Genomic DNA, 12152 nt, shown 5'->3' on the forward strand with positions numbered 1-12152 from the left:
AAAATTTAGCGAATCGAAACATTTACGTGACCCAGATGTTTAAAAAGGTGTCATTTAAAAGTTTGTTGAAGCAAATCATGTGCAACAGAAGGCTAAGTTTCCTCTGAAGATGAATGCTGTCTGCTTTTGTCTTGATTAACCGGTGTACTGTGTCTGGAAACAACACTTCTGTGTCCTCCAGCAAGAAAAGCAGATGATGGAAAAACACTGAGAAAACTGCCGGCTCATACAAACACAGGAGAGACAGAAGAACTGCAGCCGATATTTACGTCACACACCACTGATTGACTTACACGATCGACCAATCATCGGAGTCCTCTCGTCTTACGTCACAGACTACCTTTTCATTCAAGAATTATACTGTTTCTCTTTTCTCAGTCGCTCTGCTGACTTGTTCACGTGATGTTGCTGCAGTTCTTTATGTGTAATTTATGTGTTTTGTAACAATGATATGCTGAATCTGCTGAACATTTGTTTTAATGTAAATTTATTTGCAGATTTTTAGAAATACTTTCATGAATGTCTCTCAAAGATCCAGCTGCTTGTTTCAGTTGGAAAGAGGTGAAATCTGGATTCATTTAAAGGACACAACGACCGTGCTAGCAAATTTTTTTTAATGCAGTTATCTCGAGATCACGAGTTAATTTGTCTTGTGATCTCGAGATAACAAAGCTCGGCTTCTCGTGACAAATGCTTAATTTATCTCGAGAAAACAAAAGATCGATTGCTCGAGATAATGACTTTTGTTTTTCTCGAGATCACAGGGCAATTACAGAGAATTTAAAAACGAGCGTCTGGTTCATTTGATCACACCTGATTTCAGCTTTCAAGGTCACTGTCATGACTGTCAGGGAGGATTCATCCCTAAAGACTTTATAAGAGTAGTAAAGGGTTACTATAAGCCTTGTTAATAACTGACCATTTATTTCCATATATGTTAATACATCCACGCACTGAGACAGTTTTAGGCAAATAATTTTTATTGAATAGAATATCACAGAAAACATCAAACAGATGACAGCAGTGAGTTTACATATACTTTGCCTGTTTCGTGACGTGTTGCCCCAAATCATATAAAAGCAATGTCAAAGTTGCCCAGCAGATGTCATTTTGAGTATCAAATGCTTCGAAACAGTGAACCATTTTCAACACAACACAATTGCTTCATAAGACTCACTGCTTCAGAAAGCTTTGTTTCTCCCATCACTAATGCTGGTATGGGACTCCTGATCTCTGATACACATAAGTAATAAGAGGAAATTACCTTTTGTTTTCTCATGATGACAGGCTGATTATCTAATTTTCTTGAGATAACAAAATAATTAACTTGTGATCTCTAGATAACAGCGTTAAAAGGACCAGTGTGTTAGATTTAGGGGGCTCTATTGGCAAAGTATATTGTCAGAAATGGAATATAATATTCATAAGTAAGTTTTCATTAGTGTACAATCGTATGAAACTAAGAATCATTTTTTCGTTAGCTTAATATGAGCCCTTTATATCTACATAGGGAGTGGGTCCTCTTCCATGGAGCCCACCATGTTGCACCGTCATGTTTCTACAGTAGCCCAGTACGGACAAACCAAACACTGGCTCTGGAGAGGGCCTTTTGCATTTTTCCTGAGTTTCATGGCCACCATAGGTTCTCCTACACACTTGGAAGGGAGTGTGAAGGGAGGGGTATTCAGTCGGTTGCAATCTGCAACCTCGCCAATAGATACCACCAGGTGGGTGAAGGCTGCGGTGGTCAATGATCAATATAAGACTGATCAGAGCTGTAAACTCTGCCATGAGTGAGTACAAAGACATTACTAGGAGAAGGGGATGACATTTCTCTTCGTTTGATAACGTTAAAAGTAAAGTTAGACTTTGCCGTCTGCTTCCTGACTCATTTTTTAAAAAAGACAAGAGAAAAAATGAGAGTGAGCTGAGAGCACCATTGAGAGAGAGAGAGAGAGAGAGAGCAGCTGTGGTCAAGCTGGTAGCAAGAAAGCCGGTGAATCAGATCAATAAAATGTTATTTTCTGATTGTTTCACAGCGGTTACATTCTACAGCACAAATAAACATCCCCACACCCCGACATACATCCACTCAACCCTGTGGTGGTGGGCCGCACTGCCTGATTTGGTCTGAATACAGCCATAGACTACCACTTGGAAGGTCAGTCCCAAAGAAACAACATCGTGATTGACAGGATCCAAGAGTCTGGTAACGAGAGCTAGGCTGAGTCGGAGGCTAAGGTACAGAAACGCCATCAAGCTCAAAATCTGTCTGGGACTGAGCTGGAACAGGTGCATCAGATCGGATGACCAACTGGAGAGAGTACCGGGCTGATCATCGCAAAATTCCTCAGACTTAAAGACACAGTCAAGGTCATGGAGAAAGCAAAGGATTTAAAAGGAACAAACAAGTACATCAACAAACATCGGATGCTGATCACCAAAACCGTAAAGAATACCAGCTCTGAAGGCCGCGCAAGAGTGAGGGGACGTAGCTTTGATGGTAAAAAATTATGGATAAACACTCCATGACTTCACCCGTAGGTTTCCTGCAGAGTGGTTTTGAAGCTCAGTGTGGTTGTGCTGGCTGTCACCATCTTGGCAGTGCCTGACTGCGCCTAACTCCTGACTAATCCGAAAACGGGGAAAGAGGTGAAACGTGGGTGGAACTCAGTGGGCTGAATGAAGACTGGTTGCTGAAACCATGGATGTATAAAGAGAATCCCACCCTTTATCCCTTTTTCCTCTACCCCCCCATGGACTCTGCAGCTCTTTGGGCCCATGCTGGGCATAGCTGTTACCTCTTGCACAGACCTAGTCTGTTGATTATATTTGACTAAATGTGTTTACTTTTACATTTTATAGTTTTAAATATTTCCACCTCTTTGTGTTGTATGTCCTTTTATTTAGAAAAATCTTAAAAAGTTAATCTATGATATCTTCTGGTTCACATTTCAATAAATTCTATTTATGTTTGTACTACTTTTGTCTTTAATACTGACTGAAAATGTTAGATTTCACATTCAAATCTGTCAACTGAAAGGACAAACACATCATACAATACAGATAAAACTCTTTTTCCAAGGGATAGAAGTCTAGTTTAAGTAGAAAGTGAAAATACTCCCACACAATACTTCAGTCTTTTGACCTTTCTCAAGACATTGGGCCCTGGTTTAACAATCTAAAGTGCACCATCTGAAGCGCATGACGCAGTTGCATTGAGGGTGTGACCAAATCCACTTTTGCTATTTTAACGGCAGAAAAATGGTCAATGCACCAGGCGCATGGTTCAAAGGGGTTGTCCATAGTCTCCTAATTAATCATGGGTGTGTTTTCGGCATATCATGCAATAAACCAATCACAGTGTCATCTCCCATTCCCTTTAAGAGCCAGGTGCGCTTACACCTTTGCGGATTGCTATTATGATGGGGTGGGCGCATTTGCCAAGTAGTAAGAAGGAGCGCTTCTCTGCAGAAGAGACGGATCTGCTCGTGCGCAAAGTGAAAGCGCATGATCCATAACGAGCACACTGCTGCTCCTGGACCCTCCCGTGGTCAGCCACAGACCACCAGTTTAAAGTCCTGTTCATTAATTTGTTGCCAATTTATCTTCATTTGGCTTTTAAAAATGTTTATTTTTTTAATTACAGCTTTGGTTTCTTTAAAATCGTTTTGTTCAGTAATGGAGTAACACATCAAGTCAGCAGGGTTTTAATTGCCGAGAGTAAACCTGATCACTGTAATCTCAAAAATGTTAAAGAATATTTGTTAAATATTGGTCAAAAATTAAATCATTAAGTTTAATCATGTAAAAAATCATCAACACAGTTATCAGGACTTGATCAGCTCTCCAAGGTGCTGCTGGCAGCAGCTAGAAGCTGTGCAGATTTATTTCCTTCTTTAGTTTAATCATTGTTTTCACTTTGTCTGATCCGTTGTTGTCCGTTGTTTAAATACCTACATGTATTACCACGATTTGGTCAAATAATTTAACAATTTGCGATTAGTTAATTCTGATAAATATTATGACTGAGCATTATGACATGTATTTTTTTAAATATGTTAATATACACCATAATAATCTTTCACATTGTAATCCTTTTATTTGTTACCTTTTGCATGTTTGTGCGCTGCTGCGCGTCCTATGTGTGTAACAAGCAGAGTGTATGTTGTGCACTCGCCTGTGTAGGTGCATATTACTGTCCTGATAATGTGCCCTTAAAATAACAGTGAAACATTGCGCCTTTAGACCAGGTTTTTGTTGGTCAATAGCGCAATCGCTCTCTGCTGCCTCAAGATAGCAATGCACCAACAATGTGCCTGACCACACCTTACTTTTAGACCAACACGCCCATGGGCGCACTGATGGGCGCAAGTGCCTTTGCTATTTTAACAATGTGGGTGCTGGACGGGAAAATGACAACTGCGTTGGTCTTAAAATAGCAAAGACACTTGCGCTGCACTTAGCTCCGCTCTGCACCGGGTGTAAGATAGGGCCCATTGTCTTGAAATGTCTTGAGAAAGGTCAGATAACCAAAAAGTTGACAAATAATTATGCAGAGTCTATTTCTGTGTATGCAGGAGAATTTTCACTTTCTACTTGAACATAACTATGGAGCCTTACACCCGGCACCAGAGCCTGAATGTTTTGGAGAGTGCCTTTTGTTTGCTGCCCTGTAAATCTAGTTTAAAGTTTCACAGAAGAATGTGCGCACATCCAAACAAACTAGTGGGTCAGGTGCTGGATAAAAGGGCTCAAAATGAAAAACAAAAACTTACCTGCACACTGAATAGTTTTGAAACCCTCCCTCAGGCAAAGACCCAGGCACAGGTATTGTGAGGCTTATACAGTGAGACAAAAAGAAACATTATCAGCTGATCAAATGCACCTGTGGCAAATAGTGCACCATATCAGCCGACTGCGTAGGGGGGGTTGTTTTGTCTCACTATGTATCCCTCACAATACTTGTGCAATACCCACAAGATCTTCTCAGGATCGCAACGTTGCAAATAAATTATAACTCCTGGGGGGTTCAAAACTATTCAGTGTGCAGATAATTCTCTGTTTTTCACAGCAGAAGTATAGTTTCTCAGTGAATGTTCTACATTTGTCTTAAAGAAATGTCCAAACCAACCAGCACATAACATCAGCTTTTCATTTTTTACTTTCTGCTAAGATCTATGCAAAATTTGGTAAATGTTAACATATAAATACCATCTTAATATTTTCATTCATTTATAATTATTAACTATATTATTATTATTATATTTGTTAAAAGTTTAGATCACCACTATATTCCCAGTTAAAATAGGAAAATGATGAATGACAGCTTTTAAGAATGTGTTGTTACTCTAAAGTATATTTAGTCTGATCCATTTTGTATAACAAAATAATAACCACTACACAAGCAACAGTTTAACAAATTAAAGTCAAATTTTGCATTCACGAAAACATCAATATTAAAGGTTACAAATTTCTTCTGTATGACTGTTTGACAAAGTTCTTTTGTATGACTTAAACACACTTGAAATAAATGAAAAGAGTTTAACAGTTGTGACAGTAATTATAAAGATAAAACCTATGGATAAGAACCCAGTGTCATAATTTGGCAAAATCTTAATGTCTTGTGAAACAAGTGATGCTTTCAACCTCTTTTCCGTGGAGAACACATCACATTGGCCTCGGTGTTGTAACTTTCCTCAAGCATCCCACATGAGAGAAAGATGACAGGTAGACACTGGTAGAAAACATTCAGTATGGCCTGTCTTGGTTAACAACCCACTCACTACGACAAGGTGCAGGCCAGGAGTGGGAACATATAACACGGGACAAACATACAAGAAACTGAAAAGCATGGGTACAAGACATAAGGAGGGAAAAAAGAGAGAACACAACAGATACAACACTGGAGAACCTATATGCAATGGTGAAAACTGAAGGAGAGAAATAGGGACAAAATTAAATATCACAGTATCTTTGAATGCCAAGAAATCTGTAGTTACAATACTGAAGGGGATGACTTTTGTTGCATTTGTAAGAAAATGACATACCAAACTTTTGATAATCATTAGTAATGTGAATATGATGACCAGGCAGATAGAGGTCAATAATATAACAGAATAGTGTGATAAATTCAAAAAATTGCATCCCTTTACTGTAATGAAGCCTTTCAAACTAGGTCAAGTATTATGCCATATCACATTACTTAATCCAGGAACATAGACAATATGTACTGTCCCATCACAATACTGGTATAACAGTAACATTTTGCCCAGCCCTGATGAAAACAGCAATCAGACCAAAAAAATCACCTAAAAAACAATTTAAATTCCAATTGGATTCAAAGCTATTTTTTGTCAATTCAGATTATCTATAACACAACCTACAATACTAACACACTTCAAGCAACTTAAATACCTATAATATAAAATCAAACTAACCATGGATGTTAATTTTTGGTGCTTGTAACTTAAATAAATGAGAGAATCAGAAAAATACTTTTTTATGCTTTTTATTATATAGATTTTTTGTGCTCTGTTTAAATATGCAGTGAACTGTTCCTTAACTTAGAAACACAATTTCAGAAACTATCTACATAAACATTGACCAGGGAGGTTGCATATGTATTTCACATGATACATGGGTAACAGATCAATATCACCTTAGTGTTGTGGAAATATTGAGCAATGGTCAGCACCTCAGAAACTGAAACAGCAAACATCCAAGTGTTCTGCAACACCTGATGCTGTCTCTTTCCGTTCTGCCCTCTGAAGGTCTGACTCTTAGTCGTTAATCCCAACAAATCAGCCTACAATATGAAAAATAAGACTAATTGGTTCACTAGTTTCTAAACAAGGAACTGCATTTTACTTGTGTTAGTTCAGGTCACATTGCCTGGAACTTCAGGTCACCATCAGCACATTCTGGTTTGAATGTCTGATTATGTCCATAGAATCTACGCATTCACCTATCTGTGTTGTCTAGGAAGGCCTTGGTAACCATGGCAATGCTGATTTACCCTTTATCAGAGAGGCCTCTGCTTCCCCAAACATCACAGAGGGCTCTCAAGTCTCAAGGAGAGGAGAGAATGTCTCCTTCTCCTTAGGAATTACAGTGTGACAGTGGCCCAGGCTTGACCCAATGTAACCCAATTTGTAAACCCTGAAGATGGAAAATTCCATAACACTTAGGGCCTGTTTATGCAGACTAAGAGATATTGAACAGTCTTTCATATGCTTAGTCTTTCTTTGATGGACAAGCCCAAACAAACTATGACATTTAGCAGCGATATCTGTGTGGTTTGAGGTAGGTTCCATATATAAAGGCTCTATGTACAATTTAATGTGTTATATTTGCATGTTTTGTCTTAGTGAGGCATCCCAGCATACTATGATTATGAGTATTTCCTGGACAGTTGGGCCCTTTTCATGCAGACTCCAACTGAAAATCATCCTGGTAATCGGTGAGGTTCTCTATATACAAGTGCTTCTTCAGTACATACTTAGGCATGCAAGCTCTAAGTCAGGGTTCCCAGTCAGGGTTAGTTTTCCCAAAGAGCCAAATTATGTCAAGCATGCCAAGCCAAGGGTCAAAACCTCCGGGTTCTTTTTTCCACTGCACCAGTAAAAGTTGTTTTATGTGCAGATGTTGTTGTTGCTGCTATTATTATGATCGTTATTATTATTACTACTACTAGTAGTAACCATACACGTAGAAAAACATACTATACACATTAAAACATATAAATGTTTACAAATATGCACACATATATATGTACACACCAACACAGATATTAAACACACAAACCTACTGACTAAACAATATACACAAATATATTAACAGGTATAAATTCCAACCACGTACACACACAGATCCACAGAAATGGCCTGAAAGAGCCTGGGTGACAGGTCCCTGTTATTCCTCTTCCCTGTGGAGCCTTTCCTTCACTGGTTTTTAGAAGCCACTGGAAGCATCTTTCTGTAGCTTGGCAAACTGCAGTGATGTCTGGTGATGGTTTCTGTTGGCCAACTCTGTCCTTCAAAGTCAGGAATTGTTGCACCGAGTCATCTGAGGTCAGTGCTTGTGAGCAAGGCATGCAAGTAACCTTCTGTTTCATCTTTTCTACAATGAAACCTGTGATGTAAGAGATTGCTGCTTCCTTGTACTCAGATTGTCAACATCTGGAAGGTCAGAGAGGGTGTAATCCTCAGGCACTGACTGAGTTTGTAAGTCAGAAGGTACCGGCATGGGGCAGCTGGCTGCTCTACCAGGTCTTCGTACATGATCTGCCACAAGCGATGAAACCATAGACGGGTGTCTTTTGTCTGTTGTTTCTTCCTTTCACATTGAGCACACAGAGAAATATCTGTTTCTTCTGAAATACCCTTGGCACGGTGGTTTATTTGCTGGCTTGATGGGTTCTTTGTGTCCTTTTAAAAGTGGGTTGCAGCTGTTTAGGATGTCAAAGGCTGCATCAGTTTTGTGCAGGAACTGAACTGGGGATGGACCTTCATTTTCTGATTTTGCCACTGAATGTGGGACATTTTTAGTTTGTTGTCTCCTGAAGCTTGTGGCGCTCCTCAATGTATTGCCACCTTATCTGCTGGCCATCTTCTCTTACCAGAACCTCAACTGTTGAGTACATATTCCAAAGGAGCTTGAGCATGTGACATAGATCTAAGAGCACATGGACTTCTTGTGTGTGATCCTCAGAATGGAGAAAGTAAGATATCATGTCCATGATGTCTAGGTTGGCACCAAGCTCCCGGATCACTGCAAAGTTTTGGGAGGATCCATCACACATCAAGAAGACAACCCTAACTCTGATTGCATGCTCTCTCTGCTCCTGTCATGCTGTTGATGTAAAAGTAAGCAATGGGGATCTTCCAAGACTCATTGATCCCAACAACCATGAGGACCAATGCTTGTGTTGCCACATTTTCCATCTCACCAGCACCAATGTCAACATAACCATGAATTTGGTCCCCCTCAAACTCAGTTTGCTTATGAATGTACATTTCATCCATCATCAATGAGTAAACTGTGTCTTTTCTTGCTTCCTTCTTCTCAGCAACATGACTTTTAAAGCTGTGAATGGAGCAAAAGTATATCGAGGATCTGCAGAGATGCTACTGTACCATTTTCATATGTTCTGAGGATGAGGCAAAGCCAAGTGAAACTTCTCTCTGACGTAGTCATAGGCCTTTGGAAAGTAGAAGTGTAGTGTAGTTGCGAATTGCTTAAAGTTTTCAGAAAACACTGACTTTTTCCTCTTTTGTATTCTCTGAAAGAGAACATCGGTCTTGAACATCATCATGACTGTCAAGAAGAGAGGTACATTCAGTTGAAATGAGAGGTTTCTTCTGAAGCACTTTTATTACACCTTTTAAGGAAGAAACTCTTACAGTCAGTCACCTTTTCTGTTGGCTTTTCAACCTCAGCTTTCTGCCAGCTGCACCTAGCTTTTCCTCTACTGCAGAAGCTTTCCTTTGAAGTGTTCTTGGAGACTCAGAAACAATGTAGCAGTGATCACTCAGAGAGCAGCTAGGCAGCTGTGTTAACATGGTGTAAGAGTGACGTGATGCTGAGTCTACCCGTTTTCCACTCAGATTTTTTTAACGCTGCTACTCAAACCAACATCGTTACACATATTCACTATCAGCGCAACGTCATCATGCACAACATCTTGAGCAACAAAGGCCTGTTCAGGTGTGTCTTCCATCATCATGACATTGCTCTGATCTGCAGCAAGACTGTAGGCACTAATCCTACTGTCTATGTCTGCAACCTCCTCATTTCTATTTACAACAGAAATAAGGCTGCCACTTACCTCCTCATTAATACATACCGAGCTTTTTCCTCTTGGCTGTTCTTCTTTGCTCTTGGAGAAAGAGAAAATAGTAGGCACAGCGATGTCCTTCAGGTATGTCTTTCCCTAATAAAAATGACAAAAAGCATTTAAAAAATTGCATTATTGCAGAGTAAGTGGCTGTTGTTCATAAAGAAGGTTTGTGTGTTTAACTTCTGTAGATATTCATCTTTGTATTTGAATGTGGTGGTAAGTTGAACAGTGTATTACCAAGACAACTGGAGTATGAATGTACAGTATGCAGTTAATACACATTAAAATTATCGCTGCTATTAAAAGAATATTTAACTGTTCTCAAAGCTTACTGCCACCATAGAATAATGCCATGTTTGGCTGTCTCACTTGGAGAATAATTTTTCCCATTAGTTTTTCACAGACAGTATATGGGGAAAAAATGTAGCAATTCTCACTCTATGATAAAGGGTCATGTTGCTTGATTTGTAAAATCTTCATTTGGCCTTTAGCATCAGGGGAACACTAAACTTCATCGGTGCGTCAGTAATCTCACCTTAACGGTAACAGCACAGACCAAGCTGTGCCCTTATCAAGAATTTGGTAATGTGTTATTGTGTGTATTGCAATGTATTATGGGCAATACTTCATCAATTTAAACCAACAAGTTGCTCGATTCTTTGTAAGGTACTAAAAAAGGTCTCTGTACCCTGGAGTCAGTGCTGAAGTGATGACTCTCATGTTGCGTATCCACTGGTCCAGTCTGTCTGGATCACCTAGAGGAAAACTTTACACAGACAAATAGATATGTAAAGTAATATAAGTGTTAGGTTACCTACCTTCACACACTTCTTTTCGTGCAAACAATACAACTTAAGTCACTTCAATGTTCAGTAGGTCATAATCAATTTATTTTAGTTAAAAAAAAATGTAAAAAAAGGCGGTAGACATCACAGTCCTCATATTCTGTCTGTTGCATCTTTTCTTGTGTAGTTACGGTCCTATTTCCTAAACTTATTATTTAAGATTTTTTATGTGACAGTCAAATGCATTATTTTTTCATGTCATATTCAAGTTCTATAATATATATATATATATATATATATATATATATATATATATATATATATATGTGTGTGTGTGTGTGTGTGTGTGTGTGTGTGTGTGTATATAATGCATCGGACAAGCTTAGTTTTCACGGAAGTCACACATAAGGACACATCAACAATTGCAACAAATGCTTTCAATAGTCTAGACAATAGACAATTCCTCCTGAAATGCAAGTGTAACATTACATGTCAACATTTCAACCCACAGCTGATCACAATCAGTCGGTTTCTGAAATATTTAATGAAATAATAAAGTTAGGGTTCGTGAGCTGTCATACTTTACATTACCGTATAGCCTCAGTAACACTCCAGCTCAACATACTGCAACATCTAGGTTAACGTTATTTCTGGACTAGTAGTAATAGCAATAATAATAATAATAATAATAATAATAATGATAATAATAATAATAATGGCTAGCATACGCTCCTGTTAGCATCGTTAGCACATCTGGGCGTCTTGCTCGAAGGCTAACTCAAGGCTAATTCATTAGCTAGCTAATTAGCTAGTTAACGAGCTAAATTAACAAGCCAGGTACGGTGAGCGCGGACACCGATACCTGCTAATTAGTGCTAACATATAAATAAAATAATACTAAAACTTCACTTACTGAATAAAATGATTGACTTATATAAAATTCATCCCCGTACAACTGTCATGAACGGGGAAACTAGCTGTAAAGACCAAGACCGCTTTTTGCACCGGGCTGTAAACATGTTTATTTCAGCGGTAAAGTTGGGTGTTTCAACATGAGGTCTGTGGGAACCATGGATGTGGGAACTGACTCGCTTTTGGAGCCGGCCTCAAGTGGCCATTTGAGGAACTGCAGTTTTCGGCACATCAGTGTTGGCTTCATTTTTCAGGCCCGCAGGTTCCTGCTTGGTGTTGAGGCGATTTTTTTCTGGGTAGAGGAAACCCTGTAATGCTGACTAGATCCCTGTTTACTAGGGCATACTGTCTAAAGAAAGGCTCGTATCAGTAATTTGGAGTTTGCACGAAATAAAACCAAACAAATATAAAACATAAAACATATAAAACATAATACTAAAAGAAATGTGCAGAGGGAAGAAGCCCAGAAAGGCCTACTAACTACCTCTACCTAAATAAGATTTTTTTTTTTTTTTTAAATATTCACACAGTTAAATATATACACTCACCGAGCACTTTATTAGGAACACCTGTATCTAATGCAATCCGACACTACATACATTCTTCTTTTACGA

General features: G+C 38.9%; 1 long non-coding RNA gene across 1 annotated transcript; it reads right to left on the reverse strand.

The window, feature by feature from the left end:
• Positions 1 to 6541: 6541 nt before the first annotated feature.
• On the reverse strand, positions 6542 to 10904 carry LOC122996146. Its single transcript, XR_006406940.1, has 2 exons — positions 10512 to 10904; positions 6542 to 9916 (listed from the first exon to the last, which is right to left on the reverse strand). It is a non-coding gene; the product is annotated as an uncharacterized LOC122996146 (long non-coding RNA).
• Positions 10905 to 12152: the final 1248 nt, after the last annotated feature.

Source organism: Thunnus albacares, chromosome 2 (genome assembly GCF_914725855.1).
Source record: "Thunnus albacares chromosome 2, fThuAlb1.1, whole genome shotgun sequence".
Classification (NCBI taxonomy): domain Eukaryota; kingdom Metazoa; phylum Chordata; class Actinopteri; order Scombriformes; family Scombridae; genus Thunnus; species Thunnus albacares.